General features: G+C 45.9%; 1 protein-coding gene across 4 annotated transcripts in view; it reads left to right on the top strand.

The window, feature by feature from the left end:
* The window catches only part of arap3 (ArfGAP with RhoGAP domain, ankyrin repeat and PH domain 3), a 277068-nt gene that overhangs the window by 105245 nt on the left and 148486 nt on the right, over nucleotides 1–23337 (top strand). The window lies entirely within an intron of this gene.

Raw genomic sequence — 23337 nt, forward strand, 5'->3', positions numbered from 1 at the left:
TCCATCCCAAAACACTTTAGTATTGGACATTATAAGCAAATTCCATTACACAGTGTGTGTTGATGCAGAGGAGATTTAGCTTTCCATCAATGCAAACTGAGTGGTGTAGTTTAGATGTGACTTCACCCGATCCAGACCAAACAAGACGCGTGACACCAACCTCTTGGGTTTCACTCCTTTCCTAGGCCGAGGGTCAAGTTTAAAAGAGTTCTCAAGCTGTCCATTGGATTGTTTGGGACTTTTCAAAACTTTCATCTTAAATGCACAACGTTCTGGTCTCCATATTATATAAAAAAGGATATAGATACATTGGAGAAGTTGAATGTTATGTATGTAAACATTGTAACTGTGTAAGATTTGCCACTAGAGGGCGCAACTGTTGGAGGCCCAAGTGTCACCCGCACACCTTGTGCAAGGGAGTATAAAAGTTTGTCTGCCATGCTGCTTAGGCACTCTGGAGTTGTATTAAACAGACTAAGGTCACATCGATTTTAGCTCACAGTACTCAGTCTTGTGGAGTTAACCCTCCAATCATTTTCTCAGGAGGCTCTGACAGTGCGGCGCTCCGGCGGTAAGCACTTAGCACCCCGCTGGCGCCCCTCTCTGGCGCTAACGGGTGGTGCTGTTCCATTCAATTTTTCGCCCTTAGAGTTTAAGTTGGTTGTGAAACCCTGAACTCAGTCCAAAGTGAAGTCAGCAAGAGTTCTTCCTCAGGGAAGTCTGACTCCCTTTTGCTCCTGTGCCAGGTAGGATCCTGACCCGCAACTCGAACTGCATTCATCACATAACTACAATATCAGGACAATAAGGACACCCTCAAAGCCTCCCCGATAAAGTGCGATATCCCCACTGGCACCTGGGAGTCCCTGGTCCAAAACCGCCCTAAGTGGAAGAAGTGCAGCCGCAAGGGCACTGAGCACCTCGAGTCTCACTGCCGAGAGCATGCAGAAATCAAGCGCAGGCAGCGGAAAGAGCATGCGGTAAACCTGTCCGTAACCCTAACCCTAACCCTAACCCTAACCCTTCCCTCAACGACTATCTGTTCTACCTGTGACAAGGACTGTGGCTCTCGTATTGGACTGTTCAGGCACCAAAGAACTCACTTCAGGAGTGGAAGCAAGTCTTCCTCGATTCCGAGGGACTGTCTATGATGACAATATCGATGTGAGGCAAATACACACAAAGGTTTCTCATTTTTTTGAATTAAAAAAAATAACTTTACACAATAATTTCACACTGGATTTGACCAGCATGCGATGTGAAAGCTGCAGGCCAGGGATTTTGTAACATGTTGCCTGTTTGACTGTTAAGAATTTGAGAAGTAGGTTCCTCAACATGGGCCTCAAAGTTTATTAGCTCACAAATGATTGCGATACTGTATCAGTGGGTGAACACCTAACATGCTAATTTGATATCCCTCTGTTGTGATAACACAGATGGTGACCCATTTAAGATAAATGGGCTCAAATAACGGAGAGAGGAATGTCATACAAAGCCATTCAATGTTCGGCCAATAATATCGCAAGTGGTAATCTCTAGGCTATGATATAAATGAATTTTGCTCTTTGTTTTTGGCTGTTGTCCCTGAATGCAACCTCTGTTTGGTCCTCTCTTGATAAAAGTTGATGTTGATAAATGAATTTGAAACAAGGGCGGTTCCGTGGCCCTCTCCCAGGTCTCAGAAGAGGAAAGGATTACTGAAGTGTGAGGCTAACACCATTACATAAGAAACAGGAGCAGGCCATTTGGCCCCTCGAGCCTATTCAATAAGATCATGGCTGATCTGATCTTGGCCTCAACTCCATTTCCCTGCCCACGCCCCATAACCCTTGACTCCCTATCATTCAAAAATCTGTCTACCTCCACCTTTCAATGACCCAGCCTCAACAGCTCTCTGGGGTAGGCATTTCGGCATTTCGGCGGCATTGAATGAGCTCAGCATCCCACTCGCTGTTTGGTACATATGCTGAATTATCCTGCGTCAGTCAAAAGAGATCTCAGCACCGATGGTGTAAGGTTAGTTTTGGACATGGGAAATTCAAGAGATTGAGACAGACATCAAAAAACCTTTCCTATCCATTGGCTTTAGATCATTATCACTGGTATCTAAGAGACAATATTAACATTACTCACTGGAGTGTTCAGTCTTTCAAAACTTAGTGTTCTTTAGATGTTTGCTTAAAAGATGAATTCACTTCCCTCATTTCAATTTCACTTCCTTGTGTCTACTTCACTTCCTTTATGTCCACATTGTCCCTGTTAATTTTAGAATGGAACTGGACAAAGGATTAATATTATGCACATAAAGAAAAGACTTGCACCTTTCCCCAAAGCACTTTACAACCAGTGAAGTACTTTTTGAAGTGTCGTCACTGTTGTAATGTCGGAAACGCCAATTTGCGCAGAAAAAGCTCCCGCAAACAGCAATATGATAATGACCAGATAATCTGATGTTGATTGAGGGATAAATATTGGCCGGGACACCGAGGAAAATACCCCTGCTCTTCTTCAAAATAGTGCCACAGGATCATTTACGTCCACCTGAGAGGGTTGATGGGGCATCGGTTTAACGTCTCATCCAAAAGACAATGCAGCACTCCCTCAGTAATGAACTGGAATGTCAGCCTAGATTTATGTGCTGAAGTTCCTGGGGTGGGAACTGTCCATGACCGTCTGACTGAGAGGAGAGGACGCTGCCAACTGAGGTATGGCCGACACAGGGATATACCAGAGGTGCCACTGCGTAATTCCTATTGCTGATTCAGGGGTACAGGGGGACCACACTTCTTGAAAAGCCTCGTATTTTGAGCTGGTACAAGACAGCTGCAAAACGGCAAAATGGCACAGGGCCTGAAGACCTCTGTTGGGAAGACAGATGTAATAATGGTTGTAATAAGTCTAGCACAAGACCGCTAGACAACCAGGGTCAGAACTTGGTTTAATGAAATTGCTACCACATATGGTGCTACCTGAAAAACAGATCAATCCTTCTGCGTTTTAGACATATCCTGGACAGCCAGAGGGCCAAAGGTTAACTGGACAAATACACCCTGGATCGCATCTCCCAATACCAAAGAATCAAACACAGTAAACATCCCCCACCACCCGCTGTCCTCCACCATTAGCTTAGGAAATACGGGAGGAGGCTCGAGTGGAGCATCAATGCCTGCATGGACTGGTTGACTGAGCGGCCCCCGGCCCAGCAGGCTGAGTACACCATTGGAGCAGGCCAGGGAGCGAAAGGAGCAGAGTGGCAGCATACCACTCCACGGAGCAGCATGTGCTGGAGCAGGAGAGCAACGGCAGTGAAGAGGTGCGTCACCAAGATCCAGGTCGCTGATTGGAGTGTGGGAAAGCCAACTCCAGCGGTATCCTACTCCTGACAAAATGTCTAGAACATGAACTCCTCATCACCAACGCCCTGTTCCGCCAGAGGGACAAATACAAGGCATCGTGGCAACAACTTCACTCCAAACACTGGCACCTGCTCGACTATGGCATCGTCCGAGCCAGAGATTGCAAGGATGTGCGCATCACCCGAGCCATGACCGGAGCTGGCGACTACTGGACAGACCACTGCCTAATCCGATCCATTAACAACATTAACATATGGAACCCATGATAAGGTCCCACATGGCAGACTGGTCACAAAGGTAAAAGGATCCAGGGCAAAGTTAGCTTAGAGGTAAAAAGCAAAAGGTAATGTTTGATGGATGTTTTTGTGACTGGAAGGATGTTTCCAGTGGGGTTCCACAGGGCTCAGCACTGGGTCCCTGGCTTTTTGTGCTATGCATCAATGATCAAGATTTGAATATAGGGGTTATGATTAAGAAGTTTGCAGATGACACTAAAATTGGATGTGTGGTTAATAATGAAGAGGAATGTCTTGGACTGCAGGAGGCTATCAATCTACTGATCAGGTGGGCAGAACAGTGTCAAATGGAATTTATTTCGGAGAAGTGTGAGGTAATGCACTTGAGAGGGGCTAATAAGAAAAGGGTATACACATTAAGCGGTCGGCCACTTAATAGTGTAGATGAACAAAGGGGCCTTGGAATGCTTGTCCATAGACCCCTGAAAGTAGCAAGTCCAGGTGGATAAGGTGGTTAAGAAGGCATATGGAAAACTTGCCTTATTGGCCGAGGCATAGAATACAAGAGCAGGGAGTTTATGCTTAAATTGTATAATACACTGGTTAGGCCACAGCTGGAATACTGCGTGCAGTTCTGGTCGTCGTATTATAGGAAGGACGTGATTGCACTGGAGAGGGTGCAGAGGAGATTTAGAAGGATGCTGCCTGGAATGGAGAATCTTAGCTATGAGGTCAGATTGGATAGGCTGGATTTGTTCTTCTTGGAACAGAGGCGACTGAGAGGTGACCTCATTGCAGTGTATAAAATTTTGAGCGGCCTGGATATAGTGGATAGCAAGGGCCTATTTCATTGGTGGAGGGGTCAATTATGAGGGGGCATCGGTTTAAGGTGGTGGGTGGAAGGTTTAGAAGGGATTAGAGGGGAAGCATCTTCACGCAGAGGGCTGTGGGGGTCTGGAACTTATTGCCTGGAAGGGTGGTTGAGGCAGAAACACTCACCACATTTAAAAGGTGCTTGGATGTGCACATGAAGTGTTGTAACCTGCATGGTTACAGACTTAGAGCTGGTAAGTGGGATTATACTAGATAACTCTTGTTGGCTGGCCCAGGCACGATAGTAAGTACATCATGGAATTGAATATGGCTCGAGTGATCTCCTGAACTAGTTCATATTGCCAGGATGGGTCAGAGAGGAATTTTCCCAGATTTTCTCCCCCCAATTGGCCTGGGTATTTATCTGTTTTTTTGCCTCTCCCTGGAGATCGCATGGCTCCAGGTGGGGTGAAGTGCAAAATGTTGCGATACATGAGGTATCGCAGTTGTGTGGGGGCGGACTGGTTGGGCCAGATGCTCTTTACCTTTCTGCCATTGTTCATTGCTCATAGGTTTATATGTAACCTTCAGGGCTGTTGACCGAGGGCCGTGTGGCTCTTTGTCGGCCGGTGCGGACACAATGGGCCGAAATGGCCTCCTTCTGCCCTGTAAATTTCTATGTTTCTATTTTCTATCAGAAATTTTAATGCAGCAAGTGCTAACCATTTTTTTTATGGTACTAAAATCTGAGAGCGGGGCAGTAGCAGCAAAGTGGTTAACAATTTCGAGCATGAGAGGCTGTTTCCCTCGCTTAAAGTGAAGGGCCAATGATGCACCACAAGCTAGTTGCTGGAAGTTCTGCTTTACAAGGTGACCTGCGCCATTATAATCCCAAATGCATTCACAAAGTGGAGGGCTTGGATATCTTGCATCAGTGAAACATGAAAACCTTTGCACGAGACTGGTGCAAATAATAAAGGTTGTCTAGCTGAAAACCATTTCTGGTAATTACCGCTCCCCAAGCGGCCAGCCGAGTTCACAATGTCTCCTCTTGCTGACGCGAGGGGATACAGCAGGGGACAGGAGGCAATTTTACATCCGGGGTGATAATGGGGCGCTGAGCACTTTATGACGTTACGACTGCGAGGCGCTAAAGACCCAGGCGCTACGAGTTAGCACCAGCGCTAAGCTGGCACTGAAGTTCAGGGGCATCGCTAGATTCACCGCACCAAATTGCTAACCCCTTAGCGCGTCCCCACCTCCCATCCAGGCACTAACGGGAAGCGCTATCCTACCGAATATCTCGTCCCTAGTCAGCTTTGGTTCAATGGTAGCACTTGCTCTGACTCAGAATGTTTAAGCCTGACTCCAGAGATGAGAACAGAAAGTCTCAGTTGACAGACCAGTGCTGAACGAGTGCTGCACTGTCAGAGGTGCCATCTTTCAGATCTGTCAGCTGCCCTCTCAGGTGGATGTAAAAGATCCAATGGCATTATTTCAAAGAAGAGCAAGGGATTTCTCTCTGATGTCTTGGCCAATATTTATCCCTCAACCAACAACACTAAAAAAACATCTTATCTGGTCATTCCCTCACTATTGTTTGTGGGAGCTTGCTGTGCGCAAATTGGCTGCCGTGTTCTCCTATATTACAACAGTGACTATACTTCAAAAGAGCTTCATCAGTTGTAAAGTGCTTTAGGCCATTGTAAGGTCTTGAAAGGTGCTATACAAATGCAAGTCTTTCTTTTAGACAATGATTGTAAGCAGGCTTTCCGATCATGGGGGCGTCAAAGACATCACCTACTATCTGTACACATACAGGGGTTGTGGATAGTAATCAAGGCGATCCTGGATGGAATGAATCTCCCCAATCCCGGGGCAATGAGGCCCAGACTGCATCCTTCGTCCCTGTCCACACTTGGCTGAAATGTGCCAACGCAGATCAAAGATTGAACCTGTTCCAGTTTTATAATGACTCAAACCTTGCCTAAGCTTCCCCTCCACAAAATGTTTAGATGTCTCATGCCGGCGGAACTTGGTTCTATATTTATACAATCGAAAAATAACTTGTGTTTTAGCCTAAGTAAATAAAACCAAAAGAAAAATTTAGAAGTTACCTTACATTTGTGCATATTATTGAGAAAAATGTGCCTGTGATGTAGTTTTGTGGTCTTCAGGATCATAGACAGTGGGCCTGAGTTCAGTAAAAGGACTATCTGAGTAATTCTTCCAGCATTTTATATTATTTTCATGTGGCTAAGTTTGTTCTATTGTGGTGTCCTATTTCTTTTCACTTCAATGAGTTTTTGAATGGAAAACAATTACAGTTGGCCACATGTTTCATCTCAAGACAGTTCCAATATACCCGTGAAAATGTGTTATCCTATGATTTTATCTGCTGCTGCTCAGGCCATTCCCTTGTATAAAATGAATGGTTTCCTGAGTTCTTCATTCTTCAGAAAAGAATGACTTGCATTTCTACATAACCTTTCACGACCTCAGCATGTCCCAAAGCACTTTACAGCCAATCAAATTGTTTTTGGAGTGTAGTCACTGTTGTAATGTAGGAAACGTGGCCACCAATTTGAGCACAGTAAGGTCCCACAGCAATGTGATAATGACTAGATAGTCTGTTTTTGTGATGTTGATTGAGGAATACATATTGGTCAGGGCACTTACTTTTCTTCGAAATAGTGGCATGGGATCTTTTGCATCTACCTGCAAGAGCAGATGGCCTCAGTTTAACATCTCATTTGAAAAATGGCACCTCTGACAGTGCAGCACTCCCTCAGTACCTCACTGGAGAGTCAGCCTAGATTATGTGCTCAAATCTTTGGAGTGGGGCTTGAACCCAGAATCTCTCCATCAGGAGGCGAGAGTGCTACCCAGTGAGCCACGGCTGACACATTTCTAAAAAGCTATGCAGCTTGTCGGCACCAAGTGCCTGCTGGTAGCGTGCCTAAACAAGGCTATTCTCCATCTGTGAGCTTGGACGATGATTGTCTGCAGGCTATTCAACCACAGAAGGCATTGTTGTCGAGCCTAATCTCATCCACACCCAACTTCCGCATCATCATCATCATAGGCAGTCTCTCGGAATCGAGGAATACTTGCTTCCACTCCAAAAATGAGTCCTTAGGTGGTTGAACAGTCCAATACGAGAACCACAGTCCCTGTCACAGGTGGGACAGATAGTCATTGAGGGTAAGGGAGGGTGGGACAGGTTTGCCGCACGCTCTTTCCGCTGCCTGCACTTGGTTTCTGCATGCTCTCGGCGACGAGACTCGAGGTGCTCAGCGCCCTCCCGGATGCACCTCCTCCACTTAGGCTGGTCTTTGGCCAGGGACTCCCAGGTGTCAGTGGGAATATTGCACTTTATCAGGTAGGCTTTGAGGGTGTCCTTGTAACTTTTCCTCTGCCAACCTTTAGCTCGTTTGCTGTGAAAGAATTCCGAGTTGAGCGTTTGCTTTGGGAGTCTCGTGTCTGGCATGGCACACCCAACTTCCGCATAGAACACTGGATAGCAGTCCGGACCAAGGACCCTGGCTGATTTTGTTTCTTCCCTCCCTACTGGCATCTCACCTGAAATAAGCAAATTCAGCACTGACTGGTGGGGTCGAATGTGAGACTTGCTGGCCCGAATAGCGCAGTTACAGTCTGCACTTACCAACCACACCATCAGGGCAGCGGATATAAAAGGAGATGTTATCAACTTCTTGTCAGAAATAAAATATATTTCACTGTGTGTGATAGCATCACATCTTCAGCAACACATGTGCAGCGACAGAGATAACAGTGCAGTCATACTAACACTACATTACTTTTACTGTGCTTTTACTGTTGGGAGTCATTGTTGTGAATTTTGGCAGCCGTACAGGTCAACAATGTGGTGCTGACTGGTACAAGAAAAGGCTTTTGGCCAGAAAGTCTAAGAGGAATTTTGACTTTCCTACAACTATGCATTTCAGTTGGCTTAATGTTGCCACTTGTCCGTCTAATTGCAGAACAATATCTACAACGAGAAGGTGCATTTATATAGTGCCAATAAAGTAGACAACCATTCGAACACGCTTCACAGAGGCGCAACCGGGCAGAAATGGACGTTGAGCCACAGAAGGAGAAATTCGGAAGGGCTATCAAAAGCTTGGTCTGAGGACATGAGTTTTTAGGAAGGTCTTGAAGGATGAGAGGGAGGTGGAGAGGCGGAGGAGTTTAGCAAGTAAATTGCAGAGTCTGGGACCTAAATGGGTGAAGGTCCGGTGGCCAGTGGTGGGGAGGGAGGAATGCAAAAAGACCAGAATCAAAGGAATGGAGAGTTATTTGGCCGGGGGTGGGGCAGGTGGGGGTTATAGGGCTGGAAGAGGTTACAGAGCTGGGGAGCAGTGAGACCATGAACAGATTTGCACACGAGGATGAGAATTTTAAATAGGAGCTGTTGGAGGACCTGGACCCAAAGTAAGACAGGAATAATGGGAGAGCAGATTTTGATGCGGGATAGGATGCAGGAGTTTTAGATGAGCTGTAGTTGACGGGGTGTTGAGGATTGGAAGCCATCGAGGTGAGCATTCAAATAGCTGAGGATGAAATTCAGCTACACCAGGGATGCAAAACAGCCAGTAGCAAATCTGCCAGCCAATCTAGACCTTACCTGATTTTCCTTTCCATTTAGGTAAGCCATTTAGGACTGAGATGAGGAGAAACTTCTTCACCCAGAGAGTTGTTAACCTGTGGAATTCCCAACCGCAGAGAGTTGTAGATGCCAGTTCATTGGATATATTCAAGAGGGAGTTAGCTATGGCCCTTACGGCTAAGGGGATCAAGGGGTATGGAGAGAAAGCAGGAAAGGAGTACTGAGGTGAATGATCAGCCATGATCTTATTGAATGGTGGTGCAGGCTCGAAGGGCCGAATGGCCTACTCCTGCACCTATTTTCTATGTTTCTATGTTTCCTTTTCATTGCTGGTCTGCTGCCAAGTGTTTTGTATCCCCTGCGAAATTAACATGGATGAAAGTTTCAACATTAAATGCTGGGATGCAGTTGGGCAAGGTTGTGGAGGGGGATGATGTTACGGTGGTGGGCAATGTTTCAGAAGTGAAAGTAGGTAGTTTTTCTAATGGAAAGCATATGAGGTCAGATGCTTAGCTGGAATAGGCCAACAAGGTTGCAAACAATCTGGTTGGACCTGAGACAGTGGTCAGGGAGTGGAATGGAACTAGTCAGGAGGGCACGGAATTTGTGGCAGCCAAAGGCAATGGCTGGATTTTGGGCTTTTTGGATGTCGGGGTGTTAATCACGGCGGGGCGCCTCCAATTGCAACTTTCAGTGAAAATGTAAGTTGGAGGAGCATTGGCATTAAGTCAGGTGTTACACAACGGACTTTGTGCGCCCGAGCCGAAACTTGCAGTGGTAAAGAAGTTTCATTGTTGTTGCGTGCCCTGCAACATAACGTTGTATATTGTATGGTTTTAGTTTGATGGGGGGAGTTTTGGGGACTTTCTTGTAGTCCAATTTATGACTCATTATTTGCCATTGGTGTCTTGGGCATCATTCCAACATTCACCCGAGATGTGCCTTTATGGAGTACATAGAGTGTCCAGTATTAGCTCCATCCCTCAGTTTCCTCCATTTAGGAGAGCCAGACCATTATGAGCTGGCGATGTGTGAGTCTTGGTCCAGCAGCATCTCCACACTGCCTCTCCTGTGGATGGGGTGGCTATCCAATGGGGGCCTCACCAGGCTCCTCTTCGTTGTCCTCCTCCTCCTGAGGTGGGCCTGCAATCCCCACTGGCAATGCCTGGCCCCTCATGATAGCCAAGCTGTGCAACATGCAGCACACTACCATCAATTCAGATACTTGTTGAGGGGAGTATTGAAGGCTGCCTCCAGAGGCAGGCATCGGTCTGCCTATAGGAGATGGCATATCTCTGTCAGTACTTACTTTTGGAAGCGGAGCCTTCTCACACACTGCTCCTCAGAGAGCTGGAGGTCTGAGTGTTGGTGCCTGTAAACCCGTGGGGAGGTAAGCCCTCCTCCCCAGACATCTTCGGCCTTTCATCATCCACGGGCCGACATGGCCAAGAGTCCTTCCTCTAGCTTGACATCGCCTGGCAATAGCATGGAGCATGATACGTTGGCGAACGAGTAATGCCCCCATTAAATTCTCTCACTGAAGTTGTAAGGGCACTGTAATGGCAGATAAAAGTGAATTTGGCAAGTTGGAGCTTCACACAGCATTATGTGCACAACCGTTGTAGTCAATATGACCTGCGATGTAGGATCCTTATCCCTCCATTTAAATATGCTGCCATTACTGCCTGCCGCATCCTGGGACCGCCTGGTTTTTTCAGGTGTTTCCTGGAGCCTGCATTAAATGAGGTGTTAAGGCCGAAAGTTTCATCCGGGGCGCTAGTGCAGCATTGCACGAAGATTGACGTCATCACCATGGTAAAAATGGAATGCGGGGCAGTAAGTCAATGTGCCGGCGCAAACCAATAGCTGAATTTACCGCCCGGGCCGTAAATCCTGAATGCTTAGCGTAACGCCCAAAAACAGCATTTAATGCTCCACTGGGGCACTAATCAAGGCGCAAATGAGCCGAAAATCCAGCCAGATGGCTTTATTCTTCCCAATGTTTAACTGGTTGTCAGACAGGAAGCAAAGAGTAGGAGTAAATGGGGACTTTTCAGAATGGCAGGCAGTGACTAGTGGGGTACCGCAAGGTTCTGTGCTGGGGCCCCAGCTGTTTACACTGTACATTAATGATTTAGACGAGGGGATTAAATGTAGTATCTCCAAATTTGCGGATGACACTAAGTTGGGTGGCAGTGTGAGCTGCAAGGAGAATTCTATGAGGCTGCAGAGTGACTTGGATAGGTTAGGTGAGTGGGCAAATGCATGGCAGATGAAGTATAATGTGGATAAATGTGAGGTTATCCACTTTGGTGGTAAAAACAGAGAGACAGACTATTATCTGAATGGTGACAGATTAGGAAAAGGGCAGGTGCAAAGAGACCTGGGTGTCATGGTACATCAGTCATTGAAGGTTGGCATGCAGGTACAGCAGGTGGTTAAGAAAGCAAATGGCATGTTGGCCTTCATAGCGAGGGGATTTGAGTACAAGGGCAGGGAGGTGTTGCTACAATTGTACAGGGCCTTGGTGAGGCCACACCTGGAGTATTGTGTACAGTTTTGGTCTCCTAACCTGAGGAAGGACATTCTTGCTATTGAGGGAGTGCAGCGAAGGTTCACCAGACTGATTCCCGGGATGGCGGGACTGACCTATCAAGAAAGACTGGATCAACTGGGCTTGTATTCACTGGAGTTCAGAAGAATGAGAGGGGACCTCATAGAAACGTTTAAAATTCTGACGGGGTTAGACAGGTTAGATGCAGGAAGAATGTTCCCAATGTTGGGGAAGTCCAGAACCAGGGGACACAGTCTAAGGATAAGGGGGAAGCCATTTAGGACCGAGATGAGGAGGAATTTCTTCACCCAGAGAGTGGTGAACCTGTGGAATTCTCTACCACAGAAAGTTGTTGAGGCCAATTCACTAAATATATTCAAAAAGGAGTTAGATGAAGTCCTTACTACTAGGGGAATCAAGGGGTATGGTGAGAAAGCAGGAATGGGGTACTGAAGTTGCATGTTCAGCCATGAACTCATTGAATGGCGGTGCAGGTTAGAAGGGCCGAATGGCCTACTCCTGCACCTATTTTCTATGTTTCTATGTTTCTATGGAGGAAATAGCGGCTCATCAAAGTGGCTCTCATCGACAAGATGAGCTCAGAGAGGGCCTCAGGAGAAATAGGAGAGAAACTAGAGAAAGGTGCAGGATCAGGATGAGGGAAGGGAGGGCGCGGAGTGGGAATTTTGGGAGATTAAGCTTGGTTGGCAAGGGGGGAGGGAACATTGGATGCAGTTGAACAGTTGGTCTTAATCTTTGTGACAAAGAAGTCCATAAGCTCCTCACACTTGCCGTTGTAGGTTAGGATAAACGGAGCAGGGGATGGACGTTCAAGAAGATAATATTGGCAAAAAGAAGGTGGCGGTTATCTTTGTTCTCCTGAATGATTATGGAGTACAGGTAGTGGATGGTTTTGGCAGAGGCGGTAAGGCCCAATAAGGTTTGATGTGGTCCAACCAGATCTAGTGATGGATGGCTGAACCAGCACGCACTGTGTAAGGACTGGGTTCCAGAGCACAGGAAGGCAAAGACATTGTGATACCAATTCATATAGAAGCCGTTCAGCTATATAAATGTGCATTGCTCTACTCCCCACCACAGGGTCTACTAGAACTGCTACTACGTATGGCTGATGTAAATGTGGAGCAACAACTATAATTGTACATTTGGGTGGTTACGCCAGATAATTGCATCAGGAGTAGCAGAGTGTTATCGTTGGGATGCCTCCTTCGTATTTGTGAATTGGGCATTGAGTCATTATATGTTCCATGGTCTGTTCTAGCTGACCACAGTTGCACACTGGAGAGTTTTTAATTTTCCCATTTGTGCATCAAGTGTCCACGCCTGCCATGCCTGCAGATGTGGTTTAGTGTTGCCCATAAGCTTTGCGGGAGATCAAAGCCAGGGAATTTCCGTGTCGGGTTTTTCATGAGGTATTTTTTTTGTGACTTCTTGTGATCTCCATTCGCCTTTCCATGTATCATCAGGGTTGAAGTCGCGTTGTCGAAGATTACACGTGTGGGCAACAAAAGGGCTTGTGTGACTTCAAGCGGTGGTGAATGATATTGTTGAGATCCTGGTGGATGGGCAGACGTTCGTTTTCCATGAATCGCAGGACTTGCTGGAGGTTTGGGGCATTGCAGTGAATGGATGGGGAAGCTATGTGCGACAGCACTGATAGTGAATGAATATTGCTTTAATCGGCATTCAGGCCAAATTAAGTTGATTTATGTTAAATAATACATTGAAAAAGTGACTGATTCCACAATCAACCACCAAAAATGTATTCTTATCTCACTTGGATATTTGCATGTTAGTTCCCTCATAGCTGATATAATGGATCATTCACCATCATGTTGCATGGACTTCTACTCCAAGTTTCCTCATAGAGAAGGAAGTTTATAAATCACCAACAAGTATTAATAACTGGTTGTATAAATCAACATTTCACTGGAGTCATTTTATACTACAAGATTATTCAACATAATTTACTTGTGTAATAAGCAGCATAATTACTATTAAACCTCGGTTTTCTGATTCACAGTGTAGTTGTCTTGTGCACATTAGCCATGTAAATCACAGAAGCAAGGGCGAGAAGAAGACTGAGTCTTAACATTTTGCCTAATCTTTGGCCTTCCGCAAGTCGCGTTTCAATGACAACCATTCTAATCCATGGGTCAAAGCAGCCAGAGCCAGTTATTTCCAAAGCACAGTTCCCGACCCTTAATAACACAGTCACAAAGAGCTCTTCTGTCCATTCATCATTTAACATACTGCAGCCCAGGGAGACCCTGTTCTTCTGCTTCATTCTTCTGCATAAGAAAATCTGACATCACATCCATTTCAGTGCCTAAAATGTGCTGTAGAATCGTTGAATCTTACAGCACAGAATCCGGCCTCTTGACACATCAAGCCTAGTATTTCTCTCCATATGTGTCATCTAGTCTAATCCCGTTCTCTTATTCAACAACTACAACCACTTGTATTTATATAGCACCTTTCGCATAGTGAAACGTCCCAAGGTACTTCACAGTCGTATTATGAGACAAAGAAATTGACACCAAGCCACACAAGGAGAAATTAGCTCAGGTGACCAAAAGCTTGATCAAAGAGGTAGGTTTTAAGAAGCACCTTGAAGGAGGAAAGAGAGGTAGAGAGGCAGAGCAGTTTAGTCAGGGAGTTCCAGAGCTTGGGGCCTAGATGGCATGGCCACCAATGGTTGAGCAATTATAATCGGGGATGCTCAGGAGGGCCGAATTAGAGGAGCGCAAACATCTCCGGGGGAGTTGTGGGGCTAGAGATTACAGAGATAGGGAGAGACGAGGCCATGGAGGGATTTAAAAACAAATATGCAAATTTTGAAATCGAGACGTGTTCCTCTTTTCCAAGCAGGCATCTAATTCCCTTGTGAACTTTGCTTCAACAAAAGGTTTGTGGTAGAGAAGTTCCAATTTAAACATCTTTTATGTAAAAGATTGTGTTTAAACTTCGCTTTTAATTTTTTTTGTGATTATCTTGTCAACATCTCGCTGACCAAGTGGAAACGGTTCATCACTAATTACCCTTCCTAATTTTGAAGATTTTATCAGTTCGCCCCTTCAGCCTATCAGCTCTAGTGGAAAAAGCGGCAACCTCTGTGGCCTCTTTTCACAACTGCGACATCCTTCTGCATCTACGCTGCCCCTTTTCCAGTTCCTTCATCCCCTACTTATCGCAGTGTCGCTAAAACAGTATACAGTTTGAACTGTAGCCTACGTTTGTATACGGGTCTTCATTTTTGTGTTTTGTTCATCCTTACCGTTTACTTCTGATAATTCAAAATTGTTTTATACTAAAAATAATTAGCCAATAATTTGAATTAAGCACCACACTAAAAAAATTTGAATGATCACCTTATTTTGACTTTAGTGACTTTGAATTAAGAGGAGTAAACTATGTAGAATCATAGAATAGTACAGCACAGAAGGAGGACATTCGGCCTGTCAAAACGGCTCCTTCGAAGAACAGTCCAGTCAGTCCCACTGCCCCGCTCTTTCCCCATATCCCTGCAATGTTTTCTCCTTCAAAAAAATGTATTTGCTTTTGAAGAAAGAAAGACTTACATTTATATAGCACCTTTCACGACTCATCATCCTGGGCAGTCCCTCGAAATCGACGAAGACTTGCTTCCACTCTAAAAATGAGATCTTAGGTGACTGAACAGTCCAATACGAGAATTACAGTCTCCGTCACAGGCAGTCGTTGAAGTCGTTCACGACTACCGGACGTCTCAAAGCGCTTTACAGCCAATGAAATACTTTTGGCGTGTAGTCACTGTTGTAATATGGGAAACGCAGCAGCCAATCTGCGCACAGCAAGCTCCCACAAACAGCAATGTGGTAATGACTAGATAATCTGTATTTGTTATGTTGATTGAGGGAAAAATATTGGTCTCAGGACACCGGGGATAACTCCCCTGCTCTTCTTCAAAATAGTACCATGGGATCATTTACATCCACTTGAGAGGGCAGACGGGGCCTCGGTTTAACGTCTCATCCAAAAGACGGCATCTCCGACAATGCAGTCGTCCCTCAGTATCACGCTGAGTGTCAGCCTAGATTTATGTGCTCTAGTCCCTGGCTACTATTGAATCTGTATCCACCACCCTATCAGGCATTACGTTCCAAATCCTAACCACTCGTTGTGTAAAAAAGTTTTTCCTCTGGTTGTTGTTTTATTGTTTTAAGAATTCCTAATAATCCAGTATGAAATTAAAAAGAAGTAATGACCTATTATAGAAACTTCAACACAGAAGGATGTGATCTAGTTGTTCAACAACAACTTGCATTTATATAGTGCCTTTAACAGAGTAAAATGCCCCATTGCTAGTTCAATATCTACTCTAATCCCCTTTCCCGTGTCCTTTATACTTTCTCTTTACAAGTATTTATCTAAATCTCTCTTAAATGGCATGATTGATTTGACTTCAATAGCTACTGTACTCCATGTGGAGAAACGACTGTATCCAATTTATCTCACCTCCCCCTTTATACTTGCTGTATTAATACTAAATTCTTGTCCCCTTGTTACCGATCCTCCAACTAATAGATCCATCTCTATTAGCCCTCTCAAACAATACATATAGTCATCTTTAATTTATAACAGAGAGTCACTGCATTGAACCTTACGTGAAACTTGCTTCAGTGGATCTTTTACTTTGAAGGGACTCCGACTGGAAATAAAATAAGAAAGAAAAAGTGCCTTAACACACTTCTCAGTAACTTCTCAAAACCTTTCGCATGCACTGAAGTACTTTAAAATGCAGTGCCATGTTATGTAGGCAGTCTCTCCTAATGGGCATGACCAGTTGATTTGTATTTCAATGTGTTGGTTGAAGGAGAGATATTAACTGGAAAATTGGGCTTCTGAAGAGTGTTGTGGGATTGTTAAGATCCTGAGCAGGCAGACAAGCTCTCAGTCTAACATCTCACCAGTCCTTCAGTGTACCACTGGAGCGGCTGACCCAAGTTATGTTGCTTGCTCAGCATATTCGACAGCCACAAGAGAATGCAACTTGATGGCTAGTGCAATAACTGAAACTCTTGGACGATGCAATAAAGGGTACAATGAAATGTAGATGTGCACAGTAATACTGGCTTGGCAGACTGCACGTGAAGTGGCTTCATGGTCCTCAGCAGATGGGGTGTGAGCAGCCCTTGGTTTTAGGGTGACGACATAAAAAGAGAGCAGAGATTTAGACATCAGACTCGCTGAAGAGGGTGAGTGATTTCTTAATAAAGCTGTTATTTTTTGCATCTTTTTTTTAGTTTTCTCCTTTGCTAGGAACGATGTGAACTGTTTGCTCGGATACAGTTCCACAGGCATTGAGCATCCTCTGGTAATGTGCCCGAGTGGCCCAGTCTGAGCTCTTTGCCTTTGCTAGTAGTCTTTGCACAACGAGCCTTTGGATTCTATTTATACCAAGGTTGTGGCTGGGAGGTAAGGAGGCGGGTGCGGTGAGGGCAGGAAGGGTGCGGTGCGGTCGGGTGGTGGTGGGCAGGAAGGGTGCAGTAGAGGGTGGGGGTGGTGGGCAGGAAGGGTGCAGGGGAGACGCTGTGGGGGAGATGGGAAGGGGTGGGGGAGATGGGAAGGGTGCGGGACGGGAAGGGTGTGGGGGGAGATGGGAAGGGTGCGGGGGGAGACGGGAAGGGTGCGGGGGGAGACGGGAAGGGTGAAGGGGGGGGGGAATGGGAAGGGTGCGGGGGAGATGGGAAGGATGCGGGGGGGCGGGGGCCGGAAGGGTGCGGGGGGGGGGAAGGGGAAGGGTGCGGGAGTGGAATGGGAAGGGGGGGATGGGAAGGGTGTGGGGGGAGACGGGAAGCGTGCGGGGGGGGGGCGGGGGTCGGAAGGGTGCGGGGGGAGATGGTAAGGGTGCGGGGGGGGGGGGAATGGGAAGGGTGCGGTGGGGGTGGGAAGGGTGCGGGGGGGGGAATGGGAAGGGGGGATGGGAAGGGTGCGGGGGGGGAATAGGAAGGGTGCGGGGGGGGGACGGGAAGGATGCGGGGGAGACAGGAAGGGTGTGTGGGGGTGGGATGTGAAGGATGCGGGGGCGGGAATGGGAAGGCGCGGGGGGGGAATGGGAAGGTGCGGGGGTGGACGGGAAGTGTGCGGGCGGAAATGGGAAGGATGCCGGGGGGGGGAGGGAAGGGTGTGGGGGGGAGGGGGAAGGGTGCGGGGGAGACAGGAAGTGTGTGGGGGGCTGGGATGGGAAGGGTGCAGGGCGGGGAATGGGAAAGGTATGGGAGAGACAGGAAGGGTGTGGAGGTGCCTGGTATCGAGCAGCGCACCTTGCCAGATCGAGGACATGTGAAGGCCTCATTTAACTAAAACTTCCCTGACTCCCACTTCACCTCCCTGTCCCCCTACCTGGCTAAAGGGCAGAAGTGGGAATTTGTCACAGCCGGGGAATTTTGGGAACGATCTCTGGCAGTCACTGGGAGGAGGGATTCCCTTGCTTCCCTGTCGGATGGGTAGGCTGAGCTCTTTTCTCATTTGGCAATCACGGAGGTTGCCATCTCTCAGGATTCCCTGAAGATTTGTGTGCGAGGGGTGGGGGAGAGAGGGGATGTCTAGAGACTGTGGCTGGGGGAGGCCCAAGGACTCTATGCAGGGCCTGGGGTAGGGAGCACTCCAGCTCACTCTGGCCCACAAAGATTTCAAAGAGAGGGGATGTTTTAAAACTTACTTGGGCCTCTTCTATCCAGTCAGCACCTCCCACTGAATTTCTTCTGCCGGCTTTTGAATCTTAAGTAAGCCTCTGTCTGCTTTTACCAGGAGTCTCATCTAGGTCCTGAATTACCGCCATAAATATTTTGGCGGCTGGGAATTCAACGGCTTGGAGGCGGGATTGAAATTTTTGGATTATAACCTCTTGTCAACCCTTTCCATCGGAGGTGGTGGGGATAAAGTCAAGACCTTAGTGTCTAAGATGTGGAAACAGCAACATCAATTTCCAGGTTTCATATAGCCTTCTAAATTGGATACTGTACCTCCCTCGACCAGGGAAATTTGAGTCTGCTGAAATCCTCCTCATCAGTCTGCCTCCATTCTGAAATTTATGTTCCATGTTCGATCACATTTCAGGGCAGATTGTAATTCGGTTGTCAAGAAGTTGATTTAATAGCCCATGTATTCCAGTTTGCTGTTTAGCTCACCTTATGGTGAAGCAATTGAGAGAAAGTACATTATGCCAAGTGTGTTCATTTTCCCCTCGATGCTTGACACAGTAAAGAAGAAAGAGATACGAGACTGACAGACTCTGCTCCCAGTTTGATTAAGAAATAATAACATAATAAATAGGAGCAGGAGTACAACATTCGCCCCCTCAAGCCAGCTCCGCCATTCAGTAAGATCATGGCTGATCTTCTACCTCAACTCCATCATCCCGCCCTATCGTCATATCCCTTGATTCCATTAATATCCAAATAACTATTTATCTCTGTCTTAAATATACTTAAAGACTGAGCATCCACAGCCCTCTGGGATAGAGAATTCCAAAGATTTACAACCCTTTGATTTACCTCCTCATCTCACTCCTAAATGGCCGACCTCGTATTCTGAGATGGTGACCTCTGGTTTTAGACTCCCCAGCCAGGGGAAACATGCTCCCTACATCTAACCTATCAAACCCTGTTAGAATTTTGTACGTTTCAATGAGATTACTATCTCATTCTTTTAAACTCTAGAGAATATAGGCCTAGTCTACTCAATCTTTCCTCATAGGACAATCCCCTCCATCCCAGGAGTCAGTCTGGTGAACCTTTGTTGCACTGCCTTTATGACAAGTATATCCTTCCTTAGGTAAGGAGACCAAAACTGTACATAATACTCCAGGTGCAGTCTCACCAGGCCCCTATATAATTGCAGTAAGATGTCTATACACTTATACTGAAATCCTCTTGTAATAAAGGGCAACATATCATTTCTTAATTGCTTGCTGTAACTGCATGTTAACTTTCAGTGATTTTGTGTACAAGGATAACCAGGTCCCTCTGAACAGCAGCATTTCCTAATCTCTCACCATTTAAAATATACTTTTCTTTTCTATTTTTCCTACCAAAGTGGTTAACTTCACATTTCTCCATATTATATTTCATGTGCCACGTTCTTGCGCACTCACTTACCCTGTCTATATCTCCTTGAAGCCTCTTTGCATCCTCCTCACAACTTACATTCTGACCTAGCTTTGTATCATCTGCAAACTGGGATATATTACCAATGATCCCCTCATCCAAATCATTGATATAGATTGTGAATAGTTGGTGCCCAAGCACTGATCCTTGCCACATCCCACTAGATACAGCCTGCTAATCCAAAAATGACCCGTTTATTGCTACTCTATGATTTCTGTTTGTTAACCAATCCTCAATCCGTGCTGCTTTATTACTCCCATGAGCCCTAATTTTGTTTAATAACCTCTTGTGTGGCACCTTATCGAATGCTTTCTGAAAACCCAAATACACCACATCCACTGGTTCACCCTTATCCATTCCGCTCGTTACAACCTCAAAAAACTCTAACAGGTTTGTCAAACATGATTTCCCTTTCATAAATTGATGTTGACTCTGCCCAATCCTATTATTCATTTCTAAATCCCTTGTTACCACGCCTTAATAATGGATTCTAGCATTTTCCCTACTACTGATGTCAGGCTAACTGGTCTGTAGTTCCCCGTTTTCTCTCTCCCTCCTTTCTTAAATTGCGGGGTTACAATTGCTACCTTCCAATCTGCAGGAACTGTTCCAGAATTGATGGAATTTTGAAGAAGACAACCAATGCATCCACTATCACTATAGCCACCTCTTTCAAAACCCTAGGATGTAGACCATCAGGTCCAGGGGATTTATCGGCTTTCAATTATTAATTGGTAAAACACGCTGATTACCTGAGATTTAGGATTAATCTGTTTGATGGGTCCAAAATAGATTGGAAGGACCAGTCCCTAAATAATTACTCGCTGCCAGTCCGATGACAGCTAGATTCAGCTCCTATTTCACTGAAACATTTTAGATGACTAATGCAACAACAACAGTCATCAGTCGTGCCCAAACTCATCACCACATCAGTTTCCCAATGTTATTGCAGCAGTAATGAAGTGCCGAAACAGAAATTCCCATCAGTACTAACCTCACAGTCAAGTGCCTGCTGAGAATCTGCATGTCTACATTAAAAAGGAAAGGTCTCTATTCTAAAATTCTACAATTGACTCATCATGCAAGGAATATTGTTCAAAGAAGTGTGAGACAATTTCACTGCCAGTGGTCAATGTTAGGGTCTATCAGGGAATTTATGCAAGAGGATTTAATTAATTGTTGCTTTTTCGGCAACATATGTCTGTTTCTGTGTTCACAAGTAAATTTCCCTGAAATTCCAGTTGGAGGCTTCCTTCGGATGAATGTCTCCGACCCAACATTTTTTTCCGCAAGTACCTGGTGGTCCCGGAGGTGCCTTGGGTTGCAGTGGGAGGCCTTCTCTTGTAGGATTTCTGAATCTCTCTGAGAATACATTTGACAGTGAGATGATTCTTTCAGAACAATTGGCACAGTTTATTAAAAACACACACATGCATTTAACAGCAGTCGTCAAATATCTTATAGATTTACCTTAGTTACAACAGAGATACAATAAGGTTATAATAAAAAACGATCTATGTTACTCCCCTTTTGCTGGCTGGTTTGAACACACGGCATGTTGATTTGGCTGGTCTTCAACAGGAGATCTTTTGCCGTGTGTCCAGCGGGAAGAGAAGTGAGAGAAAAGTTCCTGGCTTGCGTTTTTTATATTCCTCAAGGCCATTGTCCTCAGAAAGTCTCCCGATTGGACTTTGATTCCAGGGCTTCTTATTGGCTCTCCTCATCATGTGGCTGTCTGGACAGGCTCAGCCATTTCTGATTAAAATGGCTTTCCAATACGCAAAACCATCCCCATGCTGGCAATCTGTGAGCTTCCATTTTATCTCAACGCAAACAGGCCTTTCCATTAATCTACACTTTTAACATTTATATATACAATCAATTAATAAACACTTTTATTCTTACAAACTCCCCACCTTGAGGGGAAAATATCCTAATTGACCCCTCATATATCGTAAGAATTGAGGGGGAGCGGAAGAAAAGTGAGAGGCCTGTATTGGTCCCCACTTTGTAAGGTGTAGGAGATTTAATAACAGTCCGATAACATCTCCAGCGTAGACTCTCCCCTTCCTGTATCTTCAGTGCACCGTCGCTTCTCGAAGCACATTGATGATTGAAGATGTTCGTGAGTCATGCTGCAGCTCCCGCTTCTCCATCTTCCCTCGGCTTCGGTCTTGGCCAGTATTGTCCTGACAATCGTGAGGATCCGTAACATGGGCTGTGGGAAACAAGATCAGTGCAGCATTTACTCTTTGGCAGTTTTTAACTGATTTAATGTGAAACCACTTCTTGCACTGAACACCCTTTTCCCCTGGTAACGGAATCAAATAAACCGTGCGGTTCAATAGGTCGAGTTTGTTTATCGGGCGGGGGGAACCTTCAATAGATTCCTCGCCTGCCATTTTTCCGCAGTCATGCTTGCACGTGGCATTCCCGAATTAATTTCGCCACAGCTTCATTTTCGCTCCCCGGAGGGTCATACTCAGATAGCTTTTTAATAGCAAAAACCAAGTGAGCATTTGAAATTTCTATCACTCCTGCCTTATCTCCCATTCCCATCCAAACACAGTCCTGATTATAATCGATCACCATGCCATACTGATACAACACATCAGTCCCTAAAATTCCCCTTCCGTCGGGGGTGGTCATCAGCATAGGTGCTGGGACCTTACAGGTGAGGCCTCCCAACTGAAGTGGCGTTCAGGGTACGGGGTGTGGATGATGGTAATGGCTGAGCCAGTATCGATAAGCATAATCTGTTGCCTGCCCTCTTTTAAGACAACAAGGACTACTGGTCTCCCGCTACCATCACGTCGGAACCCCACTTCCGACCAATCTTTGGGGGCCAAACCTGTCATAGGGTCTCTCTGATGAGTGTGCATTGTCGAGTACATGCACTGGTAAATAATTTTGCATCTTCTCCGTGGCAATTTGGGTTTGTATAAGGATTATCAATTTATCCAAACTTTGATCTTTCCGAGAGGGCTTGGATTCGTCCCTCGGGAGGTATTTATGCGTTGCATCATAGTTCGGTGCCGGTCTGGGTCTGCTGCAGTCTTTTGCTAAGTGGCCTACCTTCTTACAATTAAAGCACTGTCCCTTAAAGGGGTAGTTTTGAGATCCCTCCACCATTGACACTGGTTTATTTGCAGTTGGTGGTGACTTCCCATTTAACTGGTCTTTTACCATCTCCCAGGCTATTTGAGCATTGGTCTCTATATCTGTCCACTGATTGGTGGGCCTCATGGCTATTCCCAGGGTGGTTTTAGCTAAAGGGTGGTGTTGGGTCAGGAACATCGATTTAAATTGTTCCTGATTATTTCCTACTGTAGCATTTGCAGGTGCGTGGTTCTGCGTACGTTGATAGATATCGGACAGGCAATTACTGAAGGCTCTCAGGGTCTCTTCTGGGCGCTGCTTGGTCTGATTAAGCAGAGCCACTGAGTTCAAGTTTCGGATCCCTAAATGGTTTAGGATCTCAGTCATGAGTGCATCAGCCGCTGCGCCAGGCTGGAGGACTGCTTCTGGCAGGTTACCTTTTAGGGAAGTGGAACAGGCCAAGAAGAGGACTCGTGTT

This window comes from Pristiophorus japonicus, chromosome 4 (assembly GCF_044704955.1).
Source record: "Pristiophorus japonicus isolate sPriJap1 chromosome 4, sPriJap1.hap1, whole genome shotgun sequence".
NCBI lineage: Eukaryota > Metazoa > Chordata > Chondrichthyes > Pristiophoridae > Pristiophorus > Pristiophorus japonicus.